Source organism: Peromyscus leucopus, chromosome 2 (assembly GCF_004664715.2).
Source record: "Peromyscus leucopus breed LL Stock chromosome 2, UCI_PerLeu_2.1, whole genome shotgun sequence".
Lineage (NCBI taxonomy): Eukaryota > Metazoa > Chordata > Mammalia > Rodentia > Cricetidae > Peromyscus > Peromyscus leucopus.
The window spans coordinates 129,369,283-129,390,209 of record NC_051064.1 but is presented as its reverse complement, the minus strand read 5'-3'; the positions used below and the strand labels follow the sequence as shown (position 1 = coordinate 129,390,209).

The window sequence follows — 20,927 nt, the reverse complement described above, 5'->3', positions numbered from 1 at the left end:
CCCCAGAAGAACAGAGCCAGGTTGGGTCCTTTAGGGGGTTTTGAAATCGGGTGTGGTGGGTCTAAAGCCCAGGTATGTGTCTTCTGCCAGAAGAGATGAAGCTAGTAATGGAGGAGGAGTTCTGGTGTGTTCTTCCTGGCAGGGACCACCCTACATCCCACCAACCTCTTTGTCTTTGGGATGGATAAACTGAATACCAGAACTTACACCAGATATGCATAGGCCAGGTCATGAAGAAAACAGGCTTAAAACTCTCTAGAGAACAGAGAGAGAGAGGAGCAGGACAAGAGGCGAGGAAATAATGGAAATAGTCCCTTTGCTTTGTCTTTTCACAGGCCAAAGAGCTCAGTTTTCGCAGTCTCTGCTTCGTGTCCCTAGAGTGCTCTGGGGCCTCCAAGTGGAGCAGGTGCACCTGGAACAGCTGACTAAAAAGCCCTGCGTTTGAAGATGTGAAGGACTACGGTCTCAGGCTTGGTTTGGCCACTTTATAGCTGGGGACATACTCAGTACACTTGTCTGCCTGTTTCTTAACCTGTCAAATGTTAATGTTAATCCACGAAACACAAAGTAAAATGCCATGCAAAGTGCCCAGCGAGCTGTCTGTCACCTACTGAGTGTCCCCTAAGCAGGGTGGTGGTGGCACATGCCTTTAATCCCAGCACTTGGGAGGCAGAGCCAGGCGGATCTGTGAGTTCAAGGCCAGCCTAGACTACAGAGTGAATTCCAGAAAAGGAGCAAAGCTATACAGAGAAACCCTGTCTCAAAAAAACAAAAAAAGTGTCCCCTGGCTGCTGCTGGGGGCAGAGGCGGTTTGTTAATACTGTCCCCCTTCTGGTTCCCACTGTCTGGCTCCAACAGATTATGTTTCTCTTAAGATGTTAGTGGTGGAGACTCTAGGAATCTGTTGTCCTAGCCAAGAGGGAGCACTAGACACTCTGTCAGATGCCATTGAGGCCATTCGGTGTCCAGACGTGTGCTCTCCCCACACACGCACAGGCCCAGTGCCTGGATGGAGAGAGCCTGAGAAAGAAGTAAAGCATGGTGGGAAAGGCACATCAGATATGCGTTCGAGTTCTTCTTTTAATTTTTCATGCTCTTCCCAATCCCTTTCCTTCCGTTCTTTCCTTACACACACACACACACACACACACACACACACACACACACACACACACACCTTGTTTGTGTATCACCCACCATAGACATTCAACTGTCTCCTTGTAGATGACACCAAATTACTTAAAGAGAATAGGATTTTTCATATGAATGAAAACACTGATTTGTGTAAAGGATCCAAACAGATGTTAATGTCTTCTCTCAGTCTGACGTTGACATTCCTCATGTCACCTTCTTCAGACTGAGTGGTTTCACCATGGGCAAAAACCAAACCAAACAAACCCCAAAAACCTTCTCTGGGGAGACAGCTGGAGAGATTGCTCAGTGGTTAAGTGCTCGCCGGACAAGCATGAAGATCAGAGTTTGGATCCAGCACCCACATAAATGCCAGATGGGTGTGACAGGCTGCCTGTGACCCTGGAGTTGGGAGGCTGAGACAGGAGACCCCTAAAGCAAGTTGGATAGCTAGACTAGGTAAATCTGAGCTCTGGGTACAGTGAGAGACCAGCCTCTGTACATAAGGTAGATAGAGTAATTGACACCTGATGTCAACCTCTGGACCCCACATACATGGATAACCCCCTCCTTCAGTATATATGAAGGTCAAAAGGCAGGAATGTTGGGGGTTGGGAAGCCAAAGCCACCCCCAGATAGCAAGTGGGTGTTCTGTCTTCCAAGACCAAGTACCTGTCTGCAAACTGTGCCTGTGACCTGGGTCACCGAGCAGATTCTTCCCGAGGCTTGTCTGTTTTTACTGCCGAGGGGCCCTTGCCCATGAATTCCTTCCTCTGCCCTGCCCTGCCCTGCAGCCAGGCCTCACAATGACGACTCACTCGTTAGGAATGCTTGTGGAGGATGATGAGGGAGCTGCAAGGGTCAATGGTATAGCTAAGTCAGTGTAGTTCCTGTGCCTGGCTCTGTAGAGATCTACCCTCTCTGTGTTCCAAGAACGGGAGTCCAGGCTGACGCAAAGCATGCAAATCAGCGTTCCTGGCCTTGTGGAAACTGAAAAACTAGCTGTCAACTGTAACTTACATTTTTAAAAATTAATTAATGCATGTGTGTGGTGGGCCGAAATGCATGTTCATGTTCCAGTGTGGAGGCCTGAGGGTGATGTTGGGTACCTTCCTTATCTCTCTTCACCTTACATATTGAGGCAAGGGCTCTCACTGTTTTTGCTAGTTTGGCTAGCCAGATTGCTCAGGAATTCCCTGTCTCCCACTCCCACAGGCCAAGTTACAGACAGTTTTTTTTTCCGGTCCTGAAGATCTGAGTTCAGGTCATCATGCCTCACCTGCTGAACCATCTCATCTCCCCACCTCCCTCATCTCCCCAGGCCGCTGCTGTGATCTTAAACCAGTAAATGGCAGATCGCTCTAAACACGGGCTGCCCAGCAGGGTCCTCTTTTCTCTTTCCCTAAACGTTGACCAAAACTGAGATGCAGCTCCTACTCTTGAGACATCTCAGCTGAAGCATTTGGAAGAAGTCAAATGGGAAACAGGCAGCCACTGAGGAGGAGAGGATGTCCAGGTTCTGGGTGACCTGGTTTAGCTTCTAGCCTTTGCTTTTGGTTGAGCAGGTACTGTGGAGTGTGTACTCAAGCCTTGTTGACAAAGGCCAGCGGCGTTCCTCTGTGGAAATGCTGCCAGCAAGAACAGCCCAGCTCCCCTGCCAGACCAACTCTTCCCTGAGTTACCAGGGACACAGCTGTCTCCTTCCACTGCTGGCCAGCGCCCATACCTTCTCGGTTTGCCTTGCTTGTAGGTTCTCACCTCCGGCTCCTGTCTCACTTGGCTTTGCTCTCTACCCTCGGTTACATCTGTGCTCACACTCGCCTCCTTACCACGTTTCTGTGGCTGCCCCCTGCCCCCTGTGTCCTCTGCCTGCTCCTCCCTGTGATCTCTGGAAAAAGCATGCTCCCTCATCCCTGCTTTTCCCCTGTGGATGACAACTGCCCCGCTCTCAGCCCACTAATGGGCCCTCCCCGCTAATCTTGATCTCCACGCTTTCTCCAGCCCCTCTGCCCCCTGACTGACCTCCCTCTGGTTCTCTGGGAAGGCACCCGTTACTGCTTAACCTCCTCTCCCCTCTCAGGATCAAACACACTTCTCCCATTCACACACACTCGCTTACTCCCTAGACGGCGCATGCTCGCTGGTGCTGCCCTGTCTCTCTGGCTCCCTCGGTCCTCGCTCCTGCTTTAGTAGGTACAGCTGTCTTCCCAGGCTGCTAGCTCTCCTTGGTCTCTGCTGACCACTCATGCACAGGACAGGGAAAGGGAGGCCAGGCTGCTCTGAGCACTGCCTTCCAACGTGTGCAGAGGCCCTGACCACACTCACAACATGTAGCCACCGTCACCATCTACTTCTGTAACTGTTAAGCAACAACTTATTCCCCACTGTCCAGCTGCGTAGACCCTGGGGGCCTCAGATCTGCTTCTACAAATCTGCCTATTCCGATACCTTAGACGAGTGGAACCACACACCATCGGTCCTTTTCACAAGGTTTTGAAGGTTCATTCACATTGTAGCATGTGCCGCAACTGTATTCCTCTTTGGGGGTGGTCACTGGGGTCGTTTCCACCATTGACAATGGCCACTGTGAACAATGCTCTAATTCTCTAGTGTGTAAGTAACTGAATCACGGGACACCTCTGTGGAGGGAAGGACATGCGATATCCAGATGTTCCTGCGCCATCTGTGGAATTGCCACCGTGTTTCTAGGGCTCACGGTGTTCCCCTCTGCGCTACCTGGTGTGTGCCAAGCCCCCGCGTCTGATCCCACCTCCTCCTCACTTGACTTCCCATCAAGCTGCAACCCCACACTGGGCTCAGGATTATCGTGACTGACCTGGAAAGCCTTGGACACGACTTTTCAGCTCTGGGCTTACCTTGGTGGCTGCTTATCCTGTTCCTGTCCCCAAATGCCTTCCTTCCGGGTTTTATTAGCCTACTATCCAGACCAGCAGCACGGTGCGAGTCCTGGGGGACGGCACGGAATGTGGCTTCCTCTAAGTCCTCCTCCCCCTTCATTTTCAACCTAAATTTCTCTTCAGCCATCCAGCTGGAGGGCTGCTCGCACACTTGGTGCTTGCCTGCCTCACACTCACACCACACTACGGCAGGGAAGTCACTTGCTTGGGGGTCTTACGTCATATGCAGCCATACGTCTTCCTTCTACCAACGGCACCTATGCTCTCCCTGGATGACTGAACACCACTGCCTCTTCGCCTCTGCAGTGTATGCTTCAGGGTACTCACGGCCACCGTACGGGGTAGTTAGGAATACCCCAGTTTTGTCAGTAAGGAAGGTACTTAAGCCAGGCGTGGTGACACGCACTTGGAATCCCCGCACTCAGGAGGCTAAGGCACGACGAGGTCTGCTCCGAGTCTGCGGCTAGTCTGTGTTAAAGGGTGAGTTTCACGTTAGCTCGGACTACAGAGTAAGATTCTCTCTCAGACACAGCCACACACAAATGGGGAGGGGATATCTAATTTATCTATGGTCATCACAAAACTGGCATTCTGAAAGCAGGTGTGGTGTCAAAACAGTGAGTGCCCTGCAACTCCAGGTGGATCTGACCCAGGTCACCTCAGTGACACCGGGAGGTCCACGTCAGGACATCTGAGAGAAAAGTAACAGAGTTGCTACATCAACCAGTCCAAGACGTCAGAGAGCACCCAGATTCCCTGGCTTTCCTCAGCAAAAACCGAGGCCTGGTTTCTGAGGACTAGAGTGACCTACTCAAGGTGACATGGCTTCAGGACCTGGGGAGGCATCCCCAGCCAGCCATGGTAACTGGACCTACCCAGCCAGAGGGCAGGAGCTCACCCTGACGGGAAACCAGAAGCGAGCTATCTGGTCTCCTCATACAATTTGGATCTGGAATTTGGAAAAGAATTCATCAAGTGTGGAGGACCACAGCAGCTTTCCAACTTCTGCAGTCTGTGGGACAATGCTGTCATATCTCCCCACTCACATCTCCTTTCTGCTTCGACGCTCTGGGCAGGCGGGAAGAGCGGGAGGCTTCCCGGAGTGTTAGCCAAGGTGCTGACATGTCTGTCTGTGGACTCTCGTGAAGGCCCGCCCAACCGCCGCATGAGAAATCTGAATCCGCAAATTTCACAGCATCCATGCTTTAACATTTATTCACTCCTACTCGGTATCCTTTTACTTCCTACTCTCATCCCCTTTTCTTCCTCCCAGCGACTGCCTTATTTCCTGAGGCCACCCACCCTCGTGGACTCCCACTGGGAACCGCAGCCAGGCTCACTGATGGCTGACAGCCAGAACTAGAAATCTGTTTTTCTCTAGTTCCAACTCACTGTGTGGTTCTGTGTGAGCCAGAGCCCCAAAGGCTGCAATTCCCATTTCAGTCAATCCACCCCCCCCCCCAACCGCAAGGGATCACTTTGAATGATGTGCTGACTGGAACTGGCTCGGGTAGCGATCTTATTACAGGTCTTGGCCGCCCACGGGGCTGAGACCCAGCAGCTGGAGATGCTGATGGTTCTGCCCTTTCAGGAACCGCCAAGTCTAGGAAACACTAGGCCTTTGTCCCCAGGGTCAGGGAAATCCATTTGCTGTGGACTGTGGCTGTGATAGCATCCCAGAGAAGCAGAGGGGAAGGATGCTGAAAACAGAGCTCTTCAAACCTGAAGAGCCCCTGGGTCCAGTGGGGTGAGGCTTTCTAATGGAATTAGAGCTTGACAGGAAGTGAGCGGTCTGGTGAGCCCATAATGGCTGCTCCTGGTGTCAGCACGTTGGCTTGTGCGTTGAGTCTGAAAAGGCAGCATGAAGGGTTCATCTTGGGCGCCTCTCTCCCTGAGAGAGAGACATTAAGATTTCAGCTCTCTAGACTGGGGCAACTAGGGAAGACCTCCTTCCACCTCCACGTTGACATTGCAGCATGAACATCTGCACCCTCGCCCTGTGCAGAGCTCCAGCAGCGGTGTGCCTGGGCACAGCTCCAACCTCAGGACTCCCTCCTGATCCCCAGGCCTCGGCCACCTGCCCTGGGTCTCAGAAAGTGAGGTGAAGAGGACGGAGGAGATGGCTCACCGGATGAACGTAAAGACCAGAAGCTGATCCCCAGGACCTAAGAAGTGGACGTATCAGTACGCACTGGGCGCCCCAGAGATGGGTGGTGGGGTACAGAGACAGCAGGATCCCCGGGCTTACTGGCCACCTAGTCTAATCAAATGAGCAAGTTTTAGGTTCAGTGAGAGACCCTGTCTTAAAAAACAAAGTGGAAAAGCAATTGAGGAAGACCCCTGACATGGACATCTGGACTCTACATGCATGCATGTGCCCATACACACACACCCAAACACACATACATACATGAGCACATACAGGGGATGGGTATGAACAAAAATAAAACAAGTAAATTCAGATGTAAAGAAAGCTCAGCTGGAGTAGACCACCATTCTAGAAATCCAAACAACGATTTCATAGGAAAACACAACAGCATAAGTTCATATAATCAGTCTTCCGAATGAGGTCTGACCATTTCTTGGTACCTTACAAAAGCAAATTCTGTCAGGCATTTGTACTCCAACCTGGTGCTGATTTGTTGAGGAACATGGAGAAGAAGAAGAAAGAGCCAGATCTGATCTTATTTGTAGACATACTTGGCTATGGCCCCAGCGGGCCAGGCTGGAGACTGAGGGGAGAGGGTGGGTTTGTCTTGGCTCAGGCAGCTCCGGTCTCGCCGCTCTGAGGCGGGGCAGGCTCCCTCAGGCCTTTAGTTGACATGAGTGGTGAAAAGAGGCAAGACCGGAGTACATTACTGGAAGCCACACAGGAAACCAGGGACAGGTCAGAAGGACTCAGAGGAGCAGCGCTCACGACCACGCCATCTCAGACCCCCAGTCCCCAGAGAGGAGAGGACACAGTTCTCCCCTTTCAGACCCCTTGCTGGTCATGGCAGTCCTGGAAAGTGCTAATGTATACTGCCTACTTTAACCCTGATGACCAGACTCGGGCGAAGGAAGCCTGTGGAAGTTGCAAAGACACAAACCACAGTCTTGTCAATCTAAAGGCTCTGTGTGCTTCACGTCTGGGGCTCTCAAAATGCAGCCTTGGGCAAGCTCTCCAAAAAAGTCAGCTTCCAGGCCTCACTTCAGACCTGGAGAAGCAGAAATTCCAAGACTGGGGTTCAGCGACCTGTGTCCTCACCATCCACGTAGGGTTTCCGAGGCACCGGAAGTCTGAAGACCACTGTAAGAAGCCACTCTCAGACCTCTAAGAGAGGAAGAAGGGACGGCTGTGTGCACAAGGTGGTCCACATGAAGTTCCTCAAAGAGGGCTAAGGGTTACAGAATGAGAGGAGGCAGACTTAACACACAGCGTGTACCCTGAGGAAAATCAAAAAGCACCTGTGTAAAGAAAGGGGACAGGGCTGGCTGCCATCAGAGATCTTCCCGAGGCATCTCGTGTGCCCACATGGTGCAGGGTCCAGCACTCTATTTCCCACTACCCTCCACTGAGGCCACTCCCGATGCCCACCTCCCTGGTCCAAATCTGCCTCTCCGTGCCAGCCAGACACAATGTCTGTTCTTCCTAGAGCCCAGCCTTGGTTTGTCTCCATCCAACCCTGTCACATGTATTTAGTGTGTTTGTGCTCACCTGCACACTGTGGGTCTTGGGGACTGAACTCGGGTCATCAGGTTTGATGGCATGTGCCTTTATCTGTTGAGCATCTCACTAGTCCTCCATCATCTTCGATTTGCCTTCAGGCCAGCTGGTTTTCCCAGCAAGCAGAGACTGGTATTTCCATTTATACTGAAATTACCATTTACACTATGGCTGGCTGGCAACATGGATGCTTGCTGAGGGAAAACGAAACAGGCCTGAAGTCCTGCTGATACATCTTACTCTCTTTTTAAAAATGTATTTATTTGTATTTTATGTGCATTGGTGTTCTGCCTGCATCTATGTCTGTGTGAGGGTGTTGGATCCCCTGGCACAGGAGTTACAGACAGTTGTGAGCTGCCATGTGGGTGCTGGGAACTGAACCTGGCTCCTCTGGAAGAGCAGCCCCGACACATCTTACTCTTGATGAGAGCTCTCATCCAGGTGAGACACCAAAGTGCCCTTGTCATTGTTCTGTGATCTTGACACCTTTGCAACTCTGAGTCAACATGGACACATTTACTCAAAATTGTTGGTTCTGATTCAGACGCGATGAACAGGGCCATTGCATGTAAACTTGGGAAAGGAGTAAGAAGAGAAACAGGAAAGAGTTGTTGAAGTGATGGTTGTGGAGACCCAGTCACTGTGAGAGGCACACACAGGAGAGCCTGTCTGACAGCCTGGGCTTGAGCCCCAGCCACACCATCTGTTAGCTGAGCTTGAAGCATCGCACAGGCAGAGACAACATCCTACCTCACACACACTGCCAAAATGAGCCAAAATGCACAGACCCAGGAAATACTTTTTAGACAAAAACTACACAAATTCAGTATGTTATGAGTTCAGAAATAGGGAGAGTCGAGACAGTGAAAATGAGCACAAACAGGCACAGTGCATGTAAATGCACCCTGGCCAAAGCGCCCTCTTTCTGCCTTATTTTCTGATTTTGCAAAATGGACAGGGTAGTAGCATAGACTTCATGCTTGTTTTAAAGAGTACACTTCTTTTTGAGACAAGGTTTCTCTGTGTAGCTTTGGAGCCTTTCCTAGAACTCACTCTGTAGACCAGGCTGGCCTTGAACTCACAGAGATCCACATGCTTCTACTTTCTGAGTGTGTGCGCCACCACCACCACCGGGCAAGAGTACACATTTTTTGAGACAGGGTCTCACTATGTAGCCCAGTAGGCTTGGAACTTGCTGTTTAGATCAGGATGGCCTTGAACTCAGAGACTGATCCACCTGCCTCAGCTCAAAGGCATGCACCATCACACCCACAAGAGTATAAAGTTTTGAGGGCAGTAAAGTACCCAGTACAACTGGGTATTAAGTCCCGAGCCTTGCACGTGCCAGGCCGGTGCTAGACCCTGAGCTCCGTCCCCAGCTTGCTTTTTGAGATCATCTCCTCAAGCTAGCTGGCTTTGCGCTCACTCTAGCTCAGGGAGGCTTCGAGCTTACAACTATCCTGAGCCAGTCCTGGAGTGGCAATACTTACAGATCTGCACACCACCATGTCTGGCTAGAGTCAAGTTTTCTTGTTTGTTTGTTTTGTGTTTTTTATTTATGAGTATGAGTGTTTTGCCTACATATTGTCTGTGCACCATTTGAGTGCCTGGTGCCCACAGAGGCCAGAAGAGGGCCAGATTCCTAATTGGACAGTTGTTGGCCACCATGTGGATGCTGGGAATCTTCCTCTGGAAGAGCAACCAGTGTTCTTAACTGCTGAACCATCTCTCTAGCCCCCTAGAGGAAATTCTTTATGCTATGATCTCAGTTATTTCTTTTTAAGTATCTTATTCAAGTTATACATTTTTGGGACTTGAACATAGAAATCTTAGTAGCTGAAGCTATAAAATACCACTCTAAGAATCTTTCCATATTGAATCTCCTTATGATGTATGTACACACATGTGCACATACACATACATGTACATATGCACACATGGGCACACATGTATGCACACACACATGCACACAACATACACACATGTATACACACACACATACCCACACACACACACTCACACACATACCCCTGGCATTTCTAGAACTTGCATGATCTGCGATTCCAACTTGGCCTTGAGCTGGTGTAGGGTAGCCTGGGCAGGCTAGTCTGCCTCTGCTGCCTTCCTACAAGCCTAAGTGGGAGAAGGATTGTGGGGAGCAGGCCATTTCCGGGCTCTCAGGACAACAGTTCCAGGACCCGCACATTAGTGTGCACATTTTTGAGCAGCCCTCCCTTCTCTTCCTGTCATACCCACCCCCTGGACCATGACTCCGTCTCCAGTGGCATGTACTGTCACCTGAGGTTTCGTAGCCCTTGGGGGCTGACAAGTTTGCTGACTCTAGGAGGGCAAACATCAGGGACTATGCTGGAGCACCCTGCTCTGTGACATGGGTGCGCTCAGATCTAGAGAGCAAAGCTTGAGTCCTTATCTGCTAGAGGAGATGTCAGGGCTGTAAACAGACACTCTGAACGGACAGGCTGCTGGGATAAATGGGCCCCTCTGAAGTCATGCATGCAGCGTGCAAGGTATTTCTCCTGGGTGGAAGGCCAGTGTTCTGGGGCTGGCAGTGAGGGGAACAGCTCTTGCCGCTTGCTTAGAGACAGGAGCTTAGACACGCACGTTCCCATTCAGTCCTCATGGCTCCCAGCAGAAGGGTCCATCTCTTCACTTTTCCCAGAGGCCACAGAGCCAGCAAACGGCAGCTGTGGGATTTGAACCAAGTTCACATACAGACTCACAAGCTCCTGCACTTATTCCAGGATAGGCCAGTCAGTGCTTAGGAACTTGGCTCCTCCGGACTTCTGTCCAGCAGCAGCAGTCTGGGGGGGGGGGTCACCCCAGCGAGGTCAGCCAGGGCAAACCTGCCAACGCCATCTCTCTGGGGTGCTGTACCCCCTACCCCCAGACACACTTGGAGAAACAACGGGGGAGTGTCTAGTTTGTATCTGTGGGCTCTTTCTGTTCCTAAGCATCCTTACATAATACAGGTAAAGCTGGTCACAGGATCGTTCACATGACCCTCGCAGTAACTGAACTCAAAAGCAATATAAAGTGAATGACCGCCCAGCAGTGCTCTGGAGAGAAGGGACAGAGGCAGCCTGTCTTCCTCAAATGTCCCCACACACTGGGTGTCGCGTCAGAGGGGCACTATGCCACATAAGGAAGAGGAGGAGCTGCTTAGTCAGAAAAGGCTGTTGGACTCCTGCCGCCGTCCCAGCAGGGACACCCTGGACAGGTCACCTAACCGCTCTCTCTACTGGCTGCTTCCTTATCTGTAAAGTGATGTTAATAACTTCGACTACTAAGAGTTACTGGGAAAATCAGAAGGAAAGGCAAACCAAACACAGAGCTCCAGGCGCAGCACGCAATAGGCACTTGGTGTCCTTTGCCTGCCTCAGCTCCTCAGCATTGCTGTAGAGCAGTGGTTAGAGACGGAGAGATGGCACTAGCCTAAGATGAGCCAGCTACTAAGAGCTCATTCCAGAACAGCCCCAGTGGGGATCTGTGCAGCGGAGCCTCGAGTGCGGCAAAGAGAGGACCCAGACAAGGCATCTGGTCCTTGGGAGCGACTGCAAACTCTCAGGGCTGGCTTGGACATCAGATTTCAACCAGACTCTCCAAGACTCCATCCTCAAAGCCTAGGTGTTTCTCTCTCTCTCTCTCTCTCTTCTTTTCTTTCCTTCTCTCCCTCTCCTCTCTCTCTTCTCTCCAAGACAGGGTTTTCTGTGTAACGGTCTTGTGTCCTGAAACTCACAGAGATCCATCTGTCTTTGCCTCCCGAGTGTTGGGATTAAAGGCGTGCGCCACCACATCACCGCTTTAGGCATTTTCTTATAAAGGAGAGAAAAGAAGAGAGACAGAGAAAGAGAAAGAGAGAATAAATGAACAACCCTGCCCCCAATCCCTCCAGTCCCAGGTAAAACTGAAAGTGTGTGTGAGCATACACACACATATGCATGTGCTCATACACAGTGTCACAATGCTCTCATGAATATATATGTGCGCTGAGAAAAGAGAGATTGGAAGCTAGTCACTTATGCTTCTAACTCCACACTTGGTGCTTGCTGTACATCCGATTCCAGAGTGGAGAGTGCTCAGTAAGCGCTCTTCTCAGGATAACTTCTCACACAGTGCCTGGGTTGTCAGCTCTCAAGGGGTTTGTACAAAAGCTACTGCACATTACACTGCAAACAGGCAGATAGCTTGAAATAAGGGCTTCCTTCCTCTACGGTCCTTGCAGCCTCTTCCTACTTTGGTTTAGCCCACTTGGTAAAGACTCGGATATCCATCTGAAGGGGCTTTCTCCTGCTCTGCTTGGTCCTACTCATGCCAGTCAACCAAGCCCTGGAATCACAAAGCAACTCTAGGGGGCAGAGGGTGTGGCTCAGTTGGTAGAGCACTTGCCTAACATTCAGAAAGCCCAGGGTTCGAACCCCAGAACCACATCAACTGTCTTGGCTCCTGAGAGTTCATTGCCAACCTGTGATACATGAGATCCTGTCTCAAAAATTAAAAAAAAAAAAAAAATTAGGGCTGGGGAGATGGCTCAGTGATTAAGAGCACTGTCTGTTCTTCCCGAGGACCTGGGTTCTGCACCCACATGGCAGCTCACATCGCAACTCCAGTTCCAGGGGATTTGATATCTTCTTCTGGCCTCTGTGGGGACCAGACACATATATGGTGCACAAACACATATGTAAACAAAACAACACACACAAACATATACATACTTTTTTTGAAAAGCAAATCTTTAAAAATTAAGCAAATAAATTAATATTTCAGAATTCTTAGGTCTACCTCTTAGGACTCTTCATCCTCATTTGTCCCAAATAATGGCCTTTAATTGCAATTAACATTCCTACATGTCCAGTAAGCCTGTGATCTACTGAGACCACCAGCTTTTCCTCTCTTAGCACATCTGTTGGCTTTGCCGAGATCACCAGACTGTGTCCAGCTTCCTATACTCTGGAGCACCCCCCTACTCTCAGTAGGAGAATGGATCCAAATGGGTAGAACCAACATTTCACCCTTTCTTGTCAAGTCTGACTCTACCCTACTTCTTTTTTCATAGTTATAAATCGTAAGCAGTCATGTGACTGAGGTCTCCAGGATGGAAATGAAGGGAGACTGGGGTGGTTAGGAAGCAGAAGGGGGCATCTTCTTGCGTGGCCCTGTTTCTCCCCATGAAGATGTCTGAGCAGAGCTGGGCACTCCAGGGAGGTGTAGTTTACAGGGCAGTGTCCTCAGGAGCTCCTCCAACACTGGTGTTATATGACTCCTTTGCCGGACTCCAGGAACGCACCTGAACACGCTGTGAGCCTCTACGGTTTCTAGCTCTGCCATATAGGAATGCTTTAAAGGTTAATACAGTGTTTGTTTTTCAAGGTGCAGGGCAAGACCTAACTGGTTTTACTTAACAATGAAAAGGGAAACGTCTATTAGTATGAACTCCCTGATGCTCACCATCCACTTACAGGGTTGGCAATTACCATTACTATCTCATGGATGGGGCAGCCAAGAAGCAGCCCAGCAGGAGAGCTGATTTCTTTCATCGACCATCCAAGCAGCTCACTCTCCCACTAACTCATTCATTTCTTCCTTATTTATTAAACACTCTTCATGTACTTGGTACTGGATGGAAAAAAGTGATTGACTCTGCGCTTGAGGAGATTAACATGGAAGACATGAAACAAGATGAACCCATAAACTTAACAGGGGTTAGGAAGTGAGGCTGTTTTTCCTACAAAGGGCCAGGTAGTGTGTAAGTTAAGCTTCATAGGCCATGAGCAGTCTCTATTGAATATCCCCTTTCAGCCTGCCTTCCATTTAAAAGCCTGAGTCCTATTATTCAGCCCAAAGGCTCTTCGCAAGGTGTGTAAGCTAGCTTTTAGTTCAATCGGCTCAAGTTTTGTTTCAGGAGGGTTTTTCAGGGACACTGGAGCCATGAAGGATGGCTCACTCTAGATGGAGGTCATGCTGTTGTTACACATCACCCGGCTAGTAGCAGAGCAGAAGTTTTCTGGGTGGTCACTGTCATCTAGGAGCTAAAAGAAAACACCAACTTTCTGGTCCACAGTGGTTCTCAGACTTCAGCGTGCATCAGCATCACCTGGAGAGTCAAACCACTGCCTAGTCCCACCCCCAGAGTTCAGATGTGGCTGTCCGGGGGCCAAGACGGAGAGAGACTGCGTGAGCAAGCTGGGATGATGAACCAAGACCCAAGAGATAAGGGGAGCCACCATCTGGGACAAGAGGCTTTGTGAGACACCAGAGAGGGATGTTGAGTCCTGCAGCTAAGGGAGGCTCCTCCCTCTCAGGAAGGCTCCGAGTCTCCTTGGGCAAGGCTTTGTGGGGGGCGTGTCTGGAAGGATCTTCCCTTCAGCATCTGGGATGTTGACACTCATCCCGTCTGGTTCCTCAAATATTTGCATATTTTAAGCCACGCCCACAAAACAGCTCCTATGTGATCTGCCTTTGATCAGTTAGAGCTAAGGGCAGCACTTCTAGGTTACAAACAAACAAACACACAAACAAAACCCAGATGTGGTGCTCAGAGAGGAGTCGGGGAGAAAGGAGTCAGAGTGAGCACACAGAGGCATCTCCGAGGACTGTGGGCATCCACACACACAAGAAGTCATTAATCTGATAGACAATGAATGGCAAAAGGCAATTAGCTCGCCTAGGGTCGTAGCAAGCCAATGAGGTATGCAGCAAGGCTTTGGAGGGTCTAGTGGAAGGGCAGGGTCATTGCTGGGGAACTGAAAAGGAGGACGAGGCAAGGGGGGTGGGGAAGCCACCTGGGGTTACCATGAAAGGAAGGCGCTCTGCACTAACATCAGACCTCAGACTCATCCAAGAATGGTCCTTGCCAGGCTCTACCCACTGTTATGCTTGGACACAATCTTAAAAATGAACTAGGTGCTTCAGTTGTGTGCACACATACACATGTGCGTGCGTGCATGTACACACACACACACACACACACACACACACACCCCTCATCCACCTGAAAGTCTAACCCGGCAGAGGGACAGGCTGAGGACTGCCTGGCTGAGCAGGACACTGGTGGAGTTAAAGAGCCAGCTCCAAACTTCAGCTTGAAGACCTCCCCTCCACATTCCACAGCATGCTTGTTTTCTCTGCCACATGCCTCATCCACATGCACTTTCCCACGTTCTGGTTTTTGCAGACACTCTAGAAGCCATGCGAACGGATTCTTCCTTTCTAGACACATTCCTTGTTCACCCTCAGTCATCCGCACACGAGACACCACCTTCTGCACCTATAAATCACTCCAAATGTCAAAGTTGCTCCCATAGCTTCTGTCTGCGCTGTCTGCAGGGCCCTGCCAGCTTTGCTGTTCTTACGGAAAAATTAGAAAAAAAAAAATTCAAGAGAGAGAGAGAGAGGAAAAAAAAGGAAAATGGACCAATATTGGCTTGACTGCATAAAGGGCCCAACCCAAAGCAGATTGTCCTACCGTGGGGTGCAGGTTTGTGGCTGTGGTGTCCCCGCCTTCAAGACCATCCCATTTATCTCTCTTTGTTCCACTCCCTCTCTCCTCCTGCACAACGCTGCAATCACACACATACTCTGGGTTGGGGGGGGGGAGGACAGCCTAATTTCCTGATGATTATGTTGTTACCTAGCAACAGCCAATCAGGGGCCTTGCTTTTTGTCTGCAGTATTTCATGCAAATAGTTTGGAGAAATTGCAGGGTAACACAGGCTGCTTAGTCTGTCTTCTCAGGGGACACATTACAGAACACAACCAACCCAAAGGGGGGACTACTGGAGCCAGGCACGTGTGTGAGAGTGCAGGCCATCTGATCTCCACACTTACCCTTCTGCCTGGTGCAGAAAGCATAGTTCTCCAGAGAAAATCCTGGGGCCCAAAACTTGGGAGAGTGGCTGAGCAGCAAAGCTGATGATCTGGTCCAGAGCCCACTGACCCCAGAGACCCCTTGCTTGCTTCCCAGCAAGGCAGAGCAGTCTCATGCAGTGGGTTTGTCTATGGAGGGATGAATGTTCACCCGTTCACAGTCCAAGAGACTGCTGTACTCCAAAGGGCGGTGACAATTCCCCAGGGTCTGCATGTCCACAGCCTCACCATCCACAGCCAGATTTTGGAACCTAAGAATCTCCTTCGTTTGCTGTTGGAAAAGTCTTTTCTTACCCTAGTTCTCAAATTCCAGAAAATTCTGAGTCAGGTATTTTTATCCTTATAACCCTGGAATTCAATTTGTAACTTGCCCCAAATTACACAGGTCAAGTGTCAAATCAGGGGACCGACAGGCAGGTCTGTGCTGTGATCCTCAGTAAGTCTAGAATACTCCCAAGATCTAATAAAAGTAAAAGAGAATAAAGGGAAACAGCCACAGAAGGCTATTTTTCAAAGTGAAAAAAAGTCATAAAAAAAGCAAACTGTGATGACATATGAAAGGCTGTCGCTTGAATCAATGCTGACCCTTCAGTGCCTCCCAGCACCACTGTCCATTAAACCTGCAGGTGACCACAGCAGAAATGCCTGGGCCTGGACACCAATTCATTCATTCGGTCACTTATTCATTCACTCATTCATCCATGGCTCAGCGGCTAAGAGCACTGGCTGTTCTTACAGAGGACCCAGGTTTGATTCCCAGCACCTACATGGCAGCTCACAGTCCTCTTTAACTCTAGTTCCAGGGGATCTGGTGCCCTCTTCTGGCAGCACCAGACACACACACACACATAGTGCACACACACACACACACACACACACACACACACACACACACATTCAGGTAAAACATTCACAAAAACAAAATAAGCCTTTTAAAAAATAAATTTTTTGGGGGGGGCAGCAATCCCCATTGTGTGTGAGCGTGTTGTGTGTAGGAGCTGTGTGGTGTATGTACATGTGGGTTTCCATAGTTGTGTGTGGTCCTGCATGTGGAGGCTAGTGGTGGAGTTGAATGTCTTCCTCCACTGCTCCTCACCCTGTGTCTTCTCAGGCAGGGTTTCGCGATGAGCCCAGAACACATCGATGTGACCAGGCTGGCTAGCCAATGGACTGCCTCTGCCATCTGACCTCCCAAGCCGGCTTACAGATGCATACCACAGCAGGGGTTATGTGGGTGCAGGCACTTTATCCTCTGAGCTGTCTCTCCAGCCCTCAGGGGCATTACTTCTTAAAAAGCCTCTTGGGAATAGCACAGCTCACTTTGGAAAAAAGACTGGCAATTTCTTTCAATTTTAAAAGTTTGTAGTTGACATGTAATAATTATACATATTTATGGGGTACAGTGTAAGTTCTGTTCACATCAAATCAAGGTGACTGGTAGAACTGTCACCTCAAATATGTACTGTTTCTTACATTCAAAATTCTCTCTCTGAGGTCTTTTGGAACAGAGAATAAACCACTGTTAACTACGGTCACCCAACCAAGCTGTGGGGCACAAGAACTTAACCCCTTCTTCTACCTGTTCTCTCATACTCATTAAACCACGACTCGCCCCCCCTCCCAGGCCCTTGCCAGCCTCCATAATCATGGTTCTACTCTCCATAAAGTGCTCAATTTCCTACAAAAATGAAACACTCAGAATGACCCCATAAGCCAGAAATTCCATCCTAGAAATTGACTTAAGCAAATGAAAACAGATTTTCATAAGAAGTCTTGGCCAATTGTGTTCATAGTAGCCTCCTCGACATCAACCACAATCTTGTATACTTATGCAAGGGAACACTACACATCAATGAACAAACCATTGATCAGCACAACATGGGAGAAGACCAAGAATCCTAGAATGGGGGCTGGAGAGATGGCTCAGAGGTTAAGCGCACGCACACACCACACCGCTCTTCCAGAAGACCCAAGATCAGTTCCAGAACTCATGTTAAGTGATCTAACTCCAGGTGATCGACCTTTGTCCTCCTTGGACACCCACACACTGCTGGCTCCCATGCATACACAGAGATAATAAAGTAATTATCTAAAACTACTGTCACAAATGAAAGGACACACAGATGTTAAGGGTTTGTTTAGTAAGGATCATTAAATGGGCACAAAAATACAATTCCCAGGAGGGTTAACTTCTAATGCTCTACAGCAACTAGGGTGACCACTGGAAACTTTAGTTTTGAGGGGAGCTCGAAGATGCCAACATGAAGAAAAGAAGAGATGTTCCATTTATATGAGTCTCTGTGGCAGAAAAAAAAAAAATCAGACCGTGGTGGCTCCTGCAAAGCGTTTGAGGTGCAGGGAGTGTCTGCGGTGGTGCTGACCGGGGTTCTATCACTCAGTGTAGGCGCCTGTCAGGCTTAGAGAACGAAGCTCTTCAGATTGGAGTATTTAATTGTATGTAAATTTCACCTCAAAAGAAAAGAACCCACAAAACCTGAACTCTGCCGAACTGTTCAGGGATGAAGTGCTCAGAGTTCTGCAACTTATTTGAAATAATGTCCCCCCCCCTTTCTCTCTTTTGGCACAGGGTTTCTCTGAGTAACCCTGGCATGATCCAGGAAACTAACAAAAACTCTAGAAAAAAAAAAAAAAAAAAAAAAAAAATAATGCTCCCCCCCCCCCTCGCACATCCTGAAATGCTGTCCTGGAACTCACTTTGTAGACCCGCCTGGCCTTGAATTCACAGAGACCCACCTGCCTGTCTTCCTAGTGCTGGTATTAAAGGCATGCGCCACTAGCCTGGCTGAAATATGTCCTTAAAAGGGATATCAATGAATGGATAGAAGGATGGGTAATTTGATAGTTAAGTAATGGTGCTAATCTGGTAAATGTTAGTTGTAGAATTTAGATAGGACACGTCTAATAACACATCTAATATCCACTGTACAAGCTTTGAGACTTTCCAATGCATCTAAACATTTTCATAAGGAAATCTCCAAGGTGATCCAGTGAATTTACGGTCACCGGGTAAAGAACATTTTTGGGCAATGTGTGTTGATGAGTGTGAACTGAGTAACATTAAGCTCGTCTACCTCCAGAGGTGACAGCAGTCACCCCTCAGCCCCCAGGACCTACACAGAAGCCGGCAACCAATGCTCGGGCTGAAATAAAACTTCCTGGAGTCAGGCTATGCCATGTGGAAACTACGGCCTGTTTTGCTCTGGACTTCTGCATGTCATTTAACATGTGGCCTCGTGAGGTGACACATTTGAAATTGAGACAGTTTTTTGAAGCATCTGAGTAATGTGCTTAATATACTTCTCTCTGAATAAAACTCCTTATGCCAAACTGAGCAGGCATGGCAGCCCTGACGTCAGTACGGCTTAGGGAGCTCCATCTAGCTCCACGGCCCCGCCACTGGTCTTTCAGACACTGCCATTTTATGCACCCCCCCCCACAACCCACACACACTCCCCACCAGTAGCCACAGAGCAGTACAGGGTCTGACCCTCAGAGAAGAAGAAACCCATGTGTGGCGCCATGAAGGGTCTGAATGGATAGTGATTCTCACGGGGCGGAAGAGTCGGGGCGGCCTAAGGGGGGGGGGCTAACACAGTCAAGTGCACTGTGGGGCCCCTGCTCCCCGAGCTGCCCCATTTATTCCGTTGTAATTGCTTCATTTCCACTAGTGGTGCATCCTCAAATGAGTTTCATTACTGGTGCCCGGGATATCATATTGATTACCAGTTTCATCGATCCCTATCTCGCTAATTAGCATATAAATTAGCCATTTGGGGGGAGGCATTAGGCAAAATTGAATTTTCTCCTTAATCTTCTTTCAGAAGGTAAATGAAAATAGATGTGGCCTGTTAAGGCCGGTGGCCTCTTTCTGACACCAAGTGCTGTTCCAGCCAGGAAGCCTCCATGGAGGGAGGGAGGAGACTCATAGAAGAAGCCTTCCACCTCCCCATGTAGCTGCAGGGGGAACTCCTTCAGAGCCAGTCAGCTTTGGAGCAGGCAAGCTCTGCCTGCTGACAGAGGCAGCTTCCCTCCCACGGGCCCCACATGAGGCAACCCCACGGAACTGGCCTCCAAGGCTGGGGTGGAGGGCACCACTCTGCTCTCGTGTTCCGAGAAGTGCGGGGTCAGGAGGCCAGCCCTGGGACATCTGCCTGGCCTCTTACCAGCTGGGTCCTCTCAAGCACTGAGCCTCTCTGAGCTTCGGTTTCTTGGTTTGGGGAACAGGGGTACAAGCACCCAGCTCCCTGGGTCATGGCAAAGATGGAGCGTGAATGTATTTAGGGCACTTATCCTGGGGCCCTGCCACTCGGCAGAGCTCATCAAGGCATTAAGTCCGCAGTAACCACTACCAGGGACCTCGAGGCCACACAGGAACCTGGGGACACCTGGTGCTGGGTGCAGAGATAAAACCCTGGCTCTGCTCATCGGGGAAGCAGGGGTAGGTGGCTTCCTCACTGGGGTGGGGATGCTTGGCAAAGTGTTCAGTAACATAAAGTGTAAGCATGATTTATGTCCCACCTCTCCACCACGAGGTCACACTGAAAGGGAGGGGCGGGCTTTACAGAGTTGGAACTGTCCAGGGCTGGGGCGGTCACTCCGTGGGCGAAGTGCTCACTGTGCAAGGGTGAGGACCAAGTTCGATCCCCAGCACCTTGCACAAAAATGCAGGGCACGTCGGTGCACCAGCGGGGAGGCAGAGATGGGTGTGGGTCCCCGGAGCTCACTGGCCAACTAGCCCTAGTCTAAGCGGTGAGCACCAGGTCCAGGTGATCGACTCTGCCTCAAAAAACAAAGTCGGGGGCTGGAGAGATGGCTCAGCGGTTAAGAGCAGTCAATGCTCTTCCAGAGGACCTGGGTTCAATTCCCAGCACCCACATGGCAGCTCACAACTGTCTGTAACTTCCAGTTCCAGAGGACACAACACCCATGACAAAACACCAGTGCTCTTAAAAACAAACAAGAAGGTGGGTGGCGCCTGAGGAACAACACGTGAGGCTGACCTCTGTCACCATAAGTGCGTAGACCTAAGTACACTTACCCTCACACTCGTGTGCACCCCACCCCATAGGAAGAAACACACACACACACACACACACACACACACACACACACACACAGAGCTCCCCGTCCCGACCTTCCCCCCACCAAGAAGTTGAAATAACCAGTAAAAATAGAAGAGCATCAAGGTGGCTACAAACAGTGTGTATAACACTGCCCCACTTTGCTAAGCATGCATTACTTAATACACAGCTCAGCTGAGGGCATCC

At 49.8% G+C, this 20,927-nt stretch overlaps 1 protein-coding gene across 7 annotated transcripts in view; it reads right to left on the bottom strand.

Annotated features, from left to right (window-relative positions):
- The window catches only part of Phc2 (polyhomeotic homolog 2), a 108,924-nt gene that overhangs the window by 52,224 nt on the left and 35,773 nt on the right, over positions 1 to 20,927 (bottom strand). The window contains exon 1 of one of the 7 annotated variants that reach the window (XM_028855850.2): positions 15,239 to 15,343. The exons of 5 other annotated variants lie outside the window; for them this stretch is intronic. The gene's annotated coding sequence lies outside the window, so the exon portion shown is untranslated. Of the gene's footprint in view, positions 1 to 15,238; positions 15,344 to 20,927 lie in introns of those variants that run through there. One more of the 7 variants, XM_028855847.2, reaches the window with a different exon arrangement.